The sequence below is a fragment of the Lepus europaeus genome, chromosome 7 (assembly GCF_033115175.1).
Source record: "Lepus europaeus isolate LE1 chromosome 7, mLepTim1.pri, whole genome shotgun sequence".
NCBI lineage: Eukaryota > Metazoa > Chordata > Mammalia > Lagomorpha > Leporidae > Lepus > Lepus europaeus.
Genome location: NC_084833.1, coordinates 77,244,932 through 77,260,533, shown reverse-complemented (window position 1 = coordinate 77,260,533; position 15,602 = coordinate 77,244,932).

Below are 15,602 nucleotides of genomic sequence, written 5' to 3'. Positions count from 1 at the left end.
TGGAAGAAGCGCCTGGCTCCTCGCTTTGGATCGGCGCAGCTCCAGCCCTTGTGGCCAATTGGGGAGTGAACCAGTGCATGGAAGACCTCTCTCTCTCTCTCTCTCTCTCTCTCTGCCTCTCCTTCTCTCTCTGTGTAACTTTTTCAAATAAATAAATATTTTAAAAATACTATTTAGATATATTTAATTTCAATACGTAATTGTAAGTACAAAATTGAAAGGAACTTTTCCCCTGATCCACTGGGTGTTTGCCTTGATATAGAGCTTTCGTTCTGGTGCTTTAGAAATTAGTCTGTAATCATATTATTCCATACAGTAGTATATAGAGGACTTTTTGTAGAATTTCTTTGTTAATATCATCCCAAACTAAATCTTTAATTAACAAGAACTTGGAGTTTTTATTAAGATGTGTGAAATGCTTTGATACACTCAAGAGAAGAAGTGCTAAGTATAATTAGATGTAGATAATTTACATATGCTAAAAATTATGTTCATGGACCACATGGGTTTTTTGTGAAATTCGCACTTTAGAGGAACTCCCAAAATATATGAAAGATGACTTATATTGCTCAAGAAGACTATTTTTGTAACTCTCTATTTTGGTTTTTTAAAAAGCAGATGTTTTGTTATCTTTTTAGAAAGGAAATGATATTTTCTTAAAATGTTATTTCCTGTGATACATCACTTCACATGTAATGTGTTAAAAATAAGAAACAAAAACCTCGTTAAGTCTCTATTGATGTTATATTTAAAAGACTTTACTAGATTCAAAAATTATAATTTGCTGAGCTTTATCTAAATACACTTTTAAGGAATGGTGGACTATAACTGCTGAAAACAATGTATTTTATAATGTTTGGAACCATTATGTAAACAAGTAGAGTTATGAAACAGAGTTATGTGTATAATATTGTTTTAAGTGTACATGTGTGCATGTGCATATATATTACAAACAAGCATAAGAGTAAATAATAGAATAAAATAAAAATATTGGCATGTTTGTAAATGATGATGAGATTAATTTTTTTATTTGTATTTTTGAATTTTTTTGGTAACTGTATAGATGTGTAATACAAAGATAAAAGAAAAAGTCCATTTATCTCTTAGTTGCATATAAAAATAGCAGTATTTATAATTTTAGTTATTTACTTTTCTAATGATTTATTTATTTATGTGAAAGGCAAAGTTACAAAAAGACAGCAAAAGACAGAAGGAAAGAGAGATGGAGATATCTTTAATATGTATTAGCAACAGCATTTTTGACTTATGAGTAACTCCATAAAGTATTTTTTAGTGATTATTCTTAGCTTCACCATGAAGTGGAATATATAATTATATATATATATATATATATAATACATTATATTTACATTACATGTTGGTGAAGAGAAGTTCAGAAATTTTTTGCTATTATGCAATAATGGATCATATCTATCAAACATGTACTAAGTACTTTACATATATTGACTTAGCACTCAGAACAACCTTACAAAGTAATGCTACATTTATCTTCATGTTACAGGGAAAGAAACTGAGGCACAGCAAGATGAAGTATCTTGCCCATTGGCACGCAGCTGATTAATGGCAGAGCCAGAATGAATACAGGTACATTGACTGCAGGGCACACACTCTTAACCAGCACGTTATGCCTGTCCTTACCAAATGCTTATTATGTGCCTTGTACTTTTGATTATGTGTCATTGCTTAAAAGAAAGATTGATGACCTTTGATCCAGATGATGCTAGGTTTGAATTCCAATTTAATTAAGTTCAAGAGATCTATTGGACAGCACAGTAACTATAATTGATAATAATGCCCTGTATTCTTAAAAACTATTGAGAGTTAGATTTTAGGTGTCCACAACAAAAAAGGAGATATGTGTGCTAATGCATATATTAATTAGCTCAATGTAGTCATTGTACAATGTACACATATTTCAAACATGACAAATACATATAATTTTGTCACATAAATAAATAATTGCAATTGAAGTATTTGTTGGTTGTATGTCTCTGGAAAAGGAACCTCTCAGCCAGAGTTGCTACATAAATAAATGGCAAAACGTAATTATTCATTGATAAAAAAAATAGGTTTGAATTACATATGGATTACAAATGCAAAAAATCTCAAAGACACATTAAGTGATTTCCTTGAGATCATACAAACAGTGAGTGTTACAGTCACAACTCAAATTCAGATTTGTATAATGCAAAGTAGCCTTTATTACAGAATTTCAGAAGCATAAAGAATGACCTCTAGGTGGTAATGTTCAGTGAAGCTTTCTTAGAGGAAGTATGATTCTTTTAGTGTTTTAGTTTTATAGCATTAAATATAGAGTTCTTTTGTCTTATAATAGATTGTTTAATCTTTAGTAGTTTAGTGGTACCATTATCACCACTAGGGGTTTAGTCTTACAGCAGGGTTGTTTTAAACTTATACAGTGGATAGTACTAATAGTGAGAAATTGTAACTTACTTTTGTATAGTGGTCTCTTCAATTTCCTAACTGATTACTCAGTCATTTCCCTGATTTGATTTGAACAATGTGGGAGGGTAGATAGCAGCATTCGCATTTCACTGCTAAGCAATCTAAAGCTCAGAGACTTCCAACAATCTCCCAAGCTCACACTGCAAGTGAGTCATGGAACTCATACTAGACCCAGTAGTTTGTGTTTTTCAGTGGAATTCAAAGTCATGAATGCAAATATCTGTCCTCCCAATATAGTGTGTCCCGAGATCTTCTTTCAGTGTTTTCTTCTTTCAGCCAAGATGATCATCACTTCTTTGCTGAGACCCATAATTACAGCCTTTTCTGTAATACTTGTCAGCCCAGTGTTTCAAATCTTATTTTTCCTGGTTCTGCTAACTTCTCTGTATAATAAACGCCAGGCAGCACTAGCTAATTAGCAAACAACAGACAATGCATGTTGATACATAACTGTTACTCTTCCAAGGCACCTACTTACTGCCAGTGACTTGTGACCTCACTATGAACCCAAGTGGCAATAAAGCTACCTCTGTGATTAGGGTTAGAATAGATGTAATCTTCTTAGCCTTAGCTGAAACTGTGAAAATCTCTTTCATCTTCAGTTATTATTTATTTGGCCCATTTCTCTGGAGGGCAAGGGGCTGTCTAATCCCTTAGGCTGAGCCTTAGGAGTCTGTCCCAGCAGAAAAGAATGCCAACCTTGCATACCAAGAGCTGGGAGAATGGGCCATGAATCTGAGAGGCCGTGACCCCAATGAGGGTGGAGATGGGAGAGCTTCAGGAGCTTTCCTGTCTGATGATCATTGTGCAAGGGAGCTACTTTGAAAAATCGCTCAAGAAGTTTCTATTACTATAAAATTTTTCCAAGTGGAGGAGATTAAAAGGCTGTGAAACCTTTTATTTTTTTAAAAAAGGCATGCATAATATGGAGTAAACTGAGGTACTACAGAGGGACTCAGGAGTGACCCAGCTGATTGACCTATTGTGCTCCCTAGTGCTCTCGTGCAGTACACCTGAGGCGTGATCTTTGAAGACACACAGACTTTGTCCCAAAACAGCTAAGAGTGTTGGAACGTGAGTTCATCAAGATCATATGCCCAGATTGGAATACCTTGAAAGACCTCAACTTCTCTGTGCTAATAGTAAAGGTTTCATCAAATGGAGGAAGAAGCAGCAAAAGATACTCAGCAGTGGCTGTCACCAGATGCACAAAACAAGGTTGTTTCAGTGGAGGAGGAGGCCTATTTGCCTACAACTGCTGCAAATTCTTAGCTCATGGGTCCTGGAATTTTGGGTGCCTAAATCACTGATCTTCCTTTGCCTTCCAGTTCCACACAAACTAGAGGGCCTGGTGCCTCTTTTTGGAATTTACTTTGGTATTATCAACCTCATGAAGTACAACAGACATGTTTCTATTCTCCATAGCATAGGCCAATTTGTGCACCAATCTGCCATCCTAAGGGATAAAATCTCCTGCAGTCTAGTTAGGCATCTCTTTTCAAGGTGAACCAGCTGAGAAACACTAGCACCAATTGATAGTATGATATCTGATTCAGAAATTTAACTGCCTCAAAGACCTGGGAAACATACCTTCGTTTGAGAATTCCTGTTTCCAGGAGAATGGCATTGTGGCATAGCTGGTTATGCGACCATCTTGGACCCCCAGCATCCCATATAGGCTTTAATTTGTGTGCAGCTGCTCTACTTTGAATCAAGTTTCCTGTTGATGGCCTGAAAAAGCAGTGAAAGATGACCCAAATACTTGGGCCCCTGCCACCCATGTGGGAGTCCTGGATGAAGCTCCTGGCATCAGCCTGGCCTATCCCTGGCCATTCTGACCATTTGGAGAGTGAGCCAACAGATGGAAGATCTTTCTTTCTCTCTCTCCCTTTTTTTTTTTTTTCGGAACTCTGCATTACAAAAAAATAAATAAATATTTAAAAAGAGAATTCCTGTTTCCCAAAGATCATTCATGATATCTTTCACAAAACACTTGGGTTATTGTAGAAGCTGGGTATGTCAGGGTTTACAAATCTGTGGGCAACCTACAATTCCAATGCTATTTAGACATCTTCCATGTGATGAAGTAGGAATATGTGTCTGGGAGAATAAATTTTCTAATATATTACTGGAAATTTCTATGAAATTATTTTCAAAAAATGACAAAGAAAAATTAATTAATTAATTTTATATTTATGTTTTAGGAACCTATTGTGTTTGACTTAGGTAAACAAATAGATCTGAATATATTTTGGAAAGCAAGCAGCTAGAAAAAGCGTTCAGTGAAAGACTTGGAAAAGCAAACTGAGCAAATCCTCCAGAAAGTAGAATTAAGAAACAAAAAAATACATTTAAGAGTCTTGATTGTGGTCTACAATTAGATTAAGGTTTTGAGATGTTAAAAACACATAAAAAAGGCAGAGCAAATTATCAAAGACATACTGCAAAAATGTTTCTGAAAAAATGAAAGATATGAGGATCCAGAAGTAAGAGACTATCAGTATTTAAACCAAGGTGCATTACTATTAAATTTCAAAAGAATGGGGCTGGCACTGTGGTACAGAAGGTTAAACCACTGCCTGCAATGCCTGCATCCCATATGAGTGCCAGTTCAAGTCCCCACTGCTCCACTTCTGACCCAGTCCCTTGCTAAGGCTCTTGGGAAAGCACTGGAAGATGGTCCAGGCTTTTTGGGCCCCTGCACCCATATGAGAAAACTGGGTGAACCTCCTAGCTCCTGGCTTCTGCCTGGCCCAGCCCTGGCCAGTGTGGCCATTTGGGGAATGAACCAGCAGATGGAAGACTGATCTCTCTCTCTTTTTTAAAATTTTTTAGATATTTATTTATTTATTTGAAAGACAGAGTTACAGAGAAAGGTAGAGACATAGAGAGAGATCTTCCATCCACTGGTTCACTCCCCAGATGGCCTCAATGGCCGGAGCTGCGCTGATCTGAAGCCAGGAGCCAGGAGCTTCCTCTGGGTCTCCCACGCAGTTACAGGGGCCCAAGGACTTGGGCCATCTTCTGCTGCTTTCCCAGGCCATAGCAGAGAGCTGGATCGGGCCGGAACTCGAGCCAGTGCCCATATGGGATGCCAGTGCTTCAGGCCAGGGCTTTAACCTGCTGTGCCACAGCACCGGCCCTGATCTCTCTCTTTTTATCTCTCTCTCTAACTCTACTTTTCAAATAAATAAATAAATCTTTTTTAAAAATTCAAATTATCAAGGATAAATAAAGCTGTGATAAATCCTAAAATGTTCCAAAACATATCAATTTCACTGATTTTTAAACTAATTAGTGCTAGATATTGTAGAAAACTTAGAAAAGAAGAAAAAAATCACCAGTCTATCATCCACACTTATTAAAGTTCACTCCAGTTAATCATTCATTCATATATTTACAAAATCAGGGTGATATTTGCTATAAGTGTATCAATTGTCACAAATATATAATACTCATATCTTTTTTTTGACAGGCAGAGTTAGACAGTGAGAGAGAGAGACAGAGAGAGTTATAGACAGTGAATACTCATATCTTAAACATTACTTCCACTAAATATTCTTCATAAATTTTTATTTAACAGCTGTAAACTTTTAGATTTTGTAGATATGACATTGTCTATTTAAAAATTTCTTATTGATATAAACTTAGGTTCTACTAAAAATAGTGCTACATTAAATATTTTGCAAATAAATCTTTGAAAGACTGAATATTTCTTTAGGATGGATGCAACTAGTTAAAAGGCACTTATTATTTATTGGATAATTATGCCCATTTTTAAGTCCATCAATGCATGTGGCCAGATGGCCATTGAGGTCTTATTGATTTAGAGAAACTATGCAAATAAGGTTGCTCAGGGGTGAGATGAGATTGGGCTGAATCTTGACTTAGTGGAAGAGTCAGAAAGGAAATGCAGCCCATAACTTCCACTTCAGGGGCTCCCACGTTCTCACTGCTTTCTGTAGATCTGAACAACAATGTTCAAGTTTCTTATAGGAAAAACAAAGTAAAATACATAGCCAGCTTATTATATTCAAGGCTCAAAGCAGTTGTTGATAACATAAGGCATGATCTTACACACTTCATATTTTCCACTGTAAATAGAACATTTACTGAGTGTCTGTGCAAGTCAGAACATTAAATGCAGACTGGTCTGGGCGAGTAGGAAACATGTCTTGAGCTTATAGGTATGATAATGGCAGGTACTACACTGGGCACTGCAAGGCTATGTGCTTCTGATCTCAGTGTCAATGAGAATAGACAGGAAGTCTACAAAAACAATGCTGTCAGGATGCAGAATATAAAAATATAAAAGCTACTATTGTACAGGCATGCTAAGGAGGGAGATGAATTCTCTTATACTGAAGACAGTTTATCATTTAGGATTTGATTTGCCTGAATATAACAGAAAAAAAGTTCAAAAAGGACTAAATAAAATATAAATATATTCCTCTCACAATAAGCTCAGATGTAGAGAATTGCCTTACTGAAGTAATTTTTTTTTCTTTTTAAGTTTAATCTGGGGGTAGCAGTGTATAGGTCAAAACAGGGGATACTGAGTTAGGAAGAAGTCAGGAAGCAAGGGACTGAAATTACAGGGACAGAATGAATGGGAGAGACATTAGAGAGAAGAATGAGTAAATTAATGCCAAAGTGGAAAGTTAGAACCAAGCAGGAAGGATGTAAAGTTGATAGCAAGGTTTAGGTATTGGGGACCCTGGTGGGAACTTTGATCAAAGGGAGCTTGTGGGGATGGCTTCTGTCAGCGCTTCGTAAAGTAAGCTGAGCTGCAGTAGCAGAGTCACTCCAGGACAATGTGGGGACCTTGTCCGACTGGCTCTGGAGTGTTGACCTGATTATGCCACCCATAAAATGGTACACTGGTTCCCTTGGGAAGGCAGACTTCTCAGCTTGGATAAAATCAGTGGAATCAGGATGACAGAGACTGGCCCCCAAAATACTGAAATCTAAAACCCAGACGGAGAAGCTGGTGGTGAGACTTAGGACACATCGTTGTCATTATACATGGACCACAGAAGCCGATGACTCACTTGCCACGAATTTAAAAAAAAAGGCTTGGTTTTCTTATTCTGGAAGAAATAATATTCCTTGTTAATATGAAATAGAAAATACAGAAAAGTAGGGGAAATATAAACAAAGGGGTAATATCATTATCCAGAGATAAACCAGAAACATATTGCTGTATAATTTTCTATACTTTTTTCTGTCAGCAATGTATATGTATATAACAAATCAATAATGTTTTTCTGTCAAATTGGAGATTATAATATTTTTTGTTTCTTCTCAGTTGTAAAATGTTATAAAAATCATTGTGAATATCTTTCCAACTTCAACTTTTTTAAAGATCATTTTGTAAAGATTATATATAATGTCCCCTCACATAACTATACCACCACAATATTTAACCTGATGTTATTGAGGAATTCTGAATTTTTGCTACTAAAAGCATCACTGCAGTAGGCATTCTTGAAACTAAATATTAACACATGTTCCTCATGATTGGGTATTATAAGTTCTTACAAAAGATTGGGACAAAGAGCACAATCTTTTCAGGATTTTTAATATATGTTACCAAATTTCCCTCTCAATAACTTTTTTTAAAACCATAGCCCCACCAATATCATGCATTTATTTTCAACCTTGTGAATTTGTGTATTTTTAGTATTAAAATGTTTTCAATTTAAAAAGTGAAAAAATCCATCTCAATATTGCTTATATGGGCCGGCGCCCTGGCTCACTAGGCTAATCCTCCACATGCAGCACTGGCACCCCGGGTTCTAGTCCCAGTTGGGGCGCCGATTCTGTCCCGGTTGCTCCTCTTCCAATCCAGCTCTCTGCTGTGGCCCGGGAGGGCAGTAGAGGATGGCTCAAGTGCTTGGGCTCCTGTACCCACATGGGAGACCAGGAGGAAGCACCTGGCTCCTGGCTTGGATTGGCGCAGTACTGGCCATAGCGGTCATTTGGGGAGTAAACCAACAGAAGGAAGACCTCTCTCTCTCTCTCTCTCTCTCTCTCTAACTCTACCTGTCAAAAAAAATATTGCTTAATATTCATATTTTTATTACCACCAAAATATTTACACATCATTATTGGCCTTTTTGCTCTCTTGTGCAACCAGTTGTTTATTCATATACTTTTCCCTTTATCTATGTGAGTATTTTAAAATAATTTATAAGAGCTTTTTATATATAAAATATATTCCCCTTTGGTTTATCTCAAATGTTGCAAAAATTTTCCCATTTTTCATTTGCCATTTACCTTGCTTATTGTCATTTTTAATAAATTTATACACTTAAGATATTTTTCCTTTTGTCATTTCTGCCTTTCATGTAATCTTGGAAATTCTTTTCCCCACAATAATACTGAATACTTACTCATCTTTTTGTTCTAATAGTGCTTTTATGGAATAGAGGAAATGCACCCAGAAGTTTCTGTGAGATAGAATCTGAGGACTCTGGCTGATATGTGTGTGTGTAATTAAGAGGGAGGAGCTAAGTGTGACTGAATTTTCAGGCTTGATAGACTGTGGTAAGGGTAGAACCATCGATCAAAACCAGGAATACAGGAAAAGGAACAAGTGTGCTAGGGTAGATAATGAGTTCAGTTCTGCACATGTTGCAGTTGAAACGCCTGCCAGAAAACCTGGTACAAATGCCCAACAGGCATTTGCAATAAGGGTATGGAATGCAAGAATATGATAGGGGTTTGAAATGGGGCTATAATTTCAGGCATAGAAAGCCAAGACAGTGTGGGGAAAAAAAAAGTCCTACATGACGGACCTCTGTGAGAGAAACTCCAGTGGAAAGAAGTGGCCATCAAAGAAGGATGTACTTTTCTGAAGGGAGGAGAGGACTCCCACTTTGTTTAAGGCCTTGTTCAAATACTGATGGAGGCTGTGGGTTCAAAAGGCTTCCACAGCCAGGGCAGCGCATGTCAAGAGCCTCAGGTGATCACTGAGTCTTAATAAGAGTGTTAATTGTTAAATTAACAACAGGGGTCACTGCACAATTACTTCCCACGCAGTACCTCTGTCCTCAGTGAGTTGTATTATGAGAATTAACTGTAAAACTTGTTCTCAGGGTTTTTTTTGTGTGTGTGCATGTGTATGCAAATTGTTGAAATCTTTATTTAGCATAGAGTTGGTCTTCTGTGTCTAAAGTTAATGGAAAATTAATCTTTTAAAAATTTTTTTTTATTTATTTGACAGAGTTACAGACAGTGAGAGACAGAGACAGAGAGAAAGGTCTACCTTCCGTTGGTTCACTCCCCAAATGGCTGCTACGGCTGGTGCTGTGCCGATCTGAAGCCAGGAGCCAGGTGCTTCCTCCTGATCTCCCATGTGGGTGCAGGGGCCCAAGCCTCTGGGCCATCCTCTACTGCCCTCCCAGGCCACAGCAGAGAGCTGGACTGGAAGAGGAGCAACCGGGACTAGAACCGGCACCCATATGGGATGCTGGCGCCCCAGGCGGAGGATTAACCAATAGAAATATGGCTATAGAAATCATCAGCAGATACTTGTTAGCTTAACAAAATTCTGGTCGCAGTGTATATTTTGGGCCAAGCACTACACTGTGCTCTTCACTGCATTAGTTCATTTAGCCTTCCTAACAATTTTAGCAGGTAGAAATTGTTTTCATTTCACATGTGAAGGCACAGTCATACAGAAGTTATATTACTTTACTAAGTCCCACAACTTGTTTTTGGTGGAATTTGAATGTGAAATTAGATAAATTCTTCTGAAAAAAAAAAAAAAGCCAGAGAAGTATGGACCCAGATTTATCACATGATCAAGGAGTATGATATATTAGAAAAAGCATGGCTTTAGGAATCAGGAATTGTAATTCTCAATCTGTCACTTCACATCTGTGGCTTTGGGAATATTATTTAAATACTTTGAGTTCTCTTACGTGTATTATAAAACACAGTGGTTGGAAGGATTAAGTACATTTACCAAGATAAAGGCTTTATCTTATTGTATGTATCCAACACAGTGAAGCTGGGATTGTAGTATATACAGAAACATTTTGCTCTATGTTCTTCGTAGATGCTTGCCTTTGCCCATTTCATAGCTCATTTCCAGTCATCCGTGTCAGAGGGGTTAGGAGGAAAATGAGCCCCAACTCAGACATGTCTGCCTAATATGAGTTTAATATGTGCAGCAGTGGAACCTGATTTTAGTTGGTAATAAATCTGCTGAACATTGTTTAAGGCACAATCTAGTTTCCTTGAATCACACTAATAGTGGGTTCAAATATTCATCAGTTTCTGATGGTAATCAGTAAAAATCCTACTACATTCCTTCTTTGTGGGAAAAAAACACACACCAAAAAAACACAAAGAAACAAAAGGTTCCATAAATTCTCATTGACTGAAATGTATCCGTTTCAATCACTTCCCATACTGAATTCATCTTGTCCCCTCTCCAAATAACATAAAGATTGTTGCCCACTTCCAGACAAGTGCTGAAATCCCGAATCAATACTAGATGTAACTCCTATTATTATCATAAGTTAGCATAGATTTCAGCCAGCCTGGTGGGTAAAAGGAAATTCTTTGAAGAAAGCAGAGAAATGAGCTGCAGTCTTATCTTGGCAGGCTTATTTATTAAAATAGTGATTTGGGAGATATTTCAAATGCAACTGTTAAATGCAGATCCAATTTGAGATCACTAACCCTCTGCTTTAGGAATGAATAGTCCTTAGAACAGGTATGACTTTTTCTCATTGTATGGTTTAATTATTAGTAACTCACCATCAGTCTTAAGAGTCCCAGTTTGGAAGACAAATCATTCAGTCATCTCTCATTGGCCATTTCCAAAGTAGAGTCCATCTTTTTAAAGATATGTTCCCCGGGGCCAGCATTTGGCACAGCAGTTAAGACACTGCCTGGGATGCCTCCATCCCAGAATGAAGTGGGTTTGTGTTCTGGCTGTGCTACTGATTCAAGCTAGTGCACACTCTGCCAGGCAACAGTTAATGGCTCAAGCAGTTGGGACTCTGACACCCATATGGAATAACTGTATTGAGTTCTAGGCTCCTGCTCTTGGCCTGGCTCAGCCTTGGCTGTTGTGAGAACTCTCTCTCTCTCTCTCTTGCTCTCACTCTCTAACAAAAATAAATGATTGAATAAGTAATAAAATTTAATAATATACATATTCCTTGAATTAATATAAGAAATATTAATAAAAATTAATCTATAAGAAAGATTATCTTACTAAGCCTTTGGTACCCTATCTTGTAGCCATTTATGTATTTCTTTGTTACAATAATTGAGAGCTCACAGAAGCTAATGAATAACTCCCTATGGCTCTCTTAATGGCAAAAGCAAATAAAGTATCTTCCCAGTTTACCTAATACAGCAGCCCTGAGAGGGAAACTTGAGGGTTTGTCCTTTCAAATTTATATTTGCAAAGCAATTTCCAAATATTTTAATTAGTTTTCCCATTTAATAAATGCAAATATGCATACCCACATTGGAGAGCAAGGGAATGTAGGTTAGAGAAATCTGATGCTGTACCTTCTGGGATACTATTTTAGACATTAATTTTGAGTGCTTTTTGGTCTTATACACTTTTCACAATCTTGAGTCACCTGCTTTTCTCTTCTTCAAGAATGGGTATGCTATGGTTTAACAATTTGAGGGTAGTAAAATTGTCAGAACATTGCCAGTGGTGCTTGGAATGTTACTGTGGAAAATCAATTTCCCTGTGCAGTGTGGAGGAACTGCCTGGTACAAGCCCAGTCATTCTCCCCAGCGGAGGAATCACCAGATCTTTGGGGGCTCCTATAAGGAAGAAGCTAGTGTATACTCCTGAACAGCCATAAGGCATCTTGGGCAGGTGGATTCTCAGGTTGTAACATACGGATTCTTGTGAGGCATCATCATTGTAAAGGGAGTGATAGAGAAAGCAATGCTGCCTGCTTGCTAATGCCCCTGCCATCTGAAGACTGTTGCTCTGTATCTAATAAGAAAGCTTGTTTCCACCTATCCAGCTCCCTGACTACAGCCTAGCTCTGAGAGAAAGAAATAAACTCAAAGCAAGACAGGAGGAACAGAAAGGTTTGCTCTCTGAAAAAATGTGCTTGGAGAGGACTTTTCTTGGGAAAAGTGTGTAGTAACTGAGGAAAGTTTTGTTCTGAGATGGTTCTTCCACAACCCTTCTACCAAATATTTCAAAGAGGCGGAAAGGGAGTACAGGACAGAAAACCCCACCTCTTGGGTACTGGGGCCATTGTGGGGTGACTTAAATTGGCTGGCATTTCACTCCTACCAGAGAATGTGTAGAAGACCAGAGTTCTGATATTTTACAGTCACAAGGACTCTCCAGAGAGCTTAAAGCCCAACACCCTCATTTTACCCAGAAGACATTCAGGTTCAGAGACCTGGCATCTTTTTATAAAGATTCCACTGAACTGCTAGCCTGGGGCGCTCACAAAGTCACTTCAGTCTAAAAGACTGAAAAATATAAACCAAGAGTAATTTCTTCCCACTATGAAAAATTATCATGAGACCTAAATGAATGCCTCTGGAAACAAATTGTACATACTTCCTGCCTTGTCAGGGAGCTTGCTCTCAGTGGCAGACCACTGTCCTGGAGAACTATCTCCTGACCCCATAGGGGCAAAGAACTGAACCTTTCAGGACCCCAGCTAGGTTCTGGATCTAATTCTGCATTTTTATTGTTGTTGTTGTTTAAACGTCTGCATCTCAATTTTATAAATGTTGTGTTCCAGAAACATCTGAGTCTTACACTGCCTGTTCCACATCACTAATCTAGATGTCTGAGTTCTAATAGGTCCCTATCAGAAGGGAAGACCACAAAAGGGTAAGGAAGACTTAGTGTGGACCTCACTTGGGAAAACAGACTGGGGCCTGCAAAGAAGTTGGGTCAGGTATAACACTGAGGGCCAGCTTACATCATGTCTCGAACTTCTACCCCTCTCCTTGTTTTTTGCACCATCAATTCCTATCTTATACTGAACTTAGAGATCCATAGATTTTACATGGGGCAAGGTTCTTACCTTGTCATCATCACTAATTTTGTAGGTGCCACAAACGACTTAAACACTCTAGTTCCTGAATTTTCCTCCCTGTGAAGTGGAGTCACCGTGTTGGCTAATTCTCTAAGCTGGTAGAAAACTAGTCTCCTTTGTTAGATATAACCTGCCTGGTGTTTACCTGTGTGGGCAGAAACCAGCGAATGAGGCCTCCCTCTCTAAACACTTCATCTGAACACAAATCAATATAATTCCACATACCTTCCCTTAGTATCCATTATGAACAAAGCTTCTGAATTACTCCCTGAGGGGACATAAAGCTGAACTAGATAAAACTTGCCAACAGTGCTTAAAGCTTGTCACTCATTTAATAGTAAGAGCCATCATTTATTCAGTACCTAATATGAGCCCAGCATTTTATTACATATTTTATCTATACACTTCAACAACCCTATCATGTGGATGTTACTATTATTCCTGTTTTGTTGACGTGGAAACCAAAGCTCAGAAAGATCATACAATTTTGTCCAGGCACACATGCACAGGGCAGCCAACTGCTTGGGAGAAGCTGTGGAGGCTGAAGACCTCGTGTGTCATGTCCAAGGAAGGAGGGCTGGAAGACCTTGGACATGTCAATGCTTTCACTCCCAGTTTTCCACAGGCCTGTGCTTAAATCCCAGTTCTTATATTTTGTAGCCATGTCTAGCCTTGGGAAAACTGCTCTTAATCTTGGTTTCTTCATTTACAAATTGAACAAAATACTCCACAAGGGAACTGGAAAGATGAAATGAGATAGTACGGCCAGAACTTCATTCCCAGCACTCTTGGGTATAAAATAATTCACTGGACATAGAACATGAGTCCCCAAGACCCGTGTACCCACTGCCACACTTCCTTCAGATCTTCGCTGAATTGCAACCCTTTCAAAAAGGCCGACCCGTACCAACTTTTTATACCCCTCTTCCCTGCCAGGAACCTTTGCTTCTATGATTATTATTCTATTCAGGGCACTTGGTAGACACCTGATGTATGTTGATTAAATAAATGAATGAAAAAAAAATGAAAGAAACAATTTGGACATACATCTTGCCTCGCCAAGATGCTCACTCACCCTGATTGGCCACTGTCCTTGAGAGATCCATCTCTTGCCCCCGTGAGAGGCACTTAAAAGTCCTGCCTAGTTTTGAACTTTTATCTTACTGGTCGTTTGGCTTATATCTTACTGGTCGTTTGACCCTGGGTACATTACTTAAAATTCCTACTACTTAGCTTCTGCATCCATAAAACGGGAAGAATGATGGTACCTGTTTTGCTACTGCTGGGGGTGATTAAGTAAGGCAATCTGTAAGAACTCTGTCATACAGTAAGTGCTAGATAAATGCTTTTTATTAACGGACGATCGCCAGACCAGATGTTTAAACTGCTGCTCAGAGCTTTTAGGAGGGGAGAGGTGGCTAAAAACTATGGGTACCTCCCGCAAACTCAGCCCAACTGCCCTGGTTAGACCATTAACAACTGAATAGCAGTGGAAGTGCTGTGTTCACCTACTCCAAGCAGTCAGTATTATCATTTCAATGAGGAAGAAGGGAGCCTCAGAGCCTCAGGGAGCTTAAAGGGCTTGTCCAGGACCCTCAATTCAACCCTTAGGCTTTCGGGACCCAAGCCCCGCGCTGGGCTTTCTGATTGGCTAGTCTCCATTGCTTTTCCAAGCTCTCTCTACAGTGTGAGGTGGTGACCCGCTCGGCGGCCTCAGGAGTATTAGGTTCAACGGGGTCTTTTACTGACTGTCATTTCCTACACAGAACTTCTTGACACTGCTTTCTCTCACGCAGAACATGGAAACTAAAGCCACACCTCAAAGGATTGTGACCAGGATCGAAGGGGAGGAGGGCTCCTTGGAAACTGTAAGGCAGGTTACAAAGAAGTGGTGCAACAGGCACAAACGCACCAGCCTCCGGTTTTGCAGCCCGTGGAGTTGCTCCTGTCTCCACCCCTTCCCAAGACCGCGGAGTAGGAAGGAGGATTAACCCCTGGGGGAGGAGTTCCGCCCCTTGGCCCCCGCCCCGCCGCCCCGCCGCGGCAGCCTCTCCCTTGCGC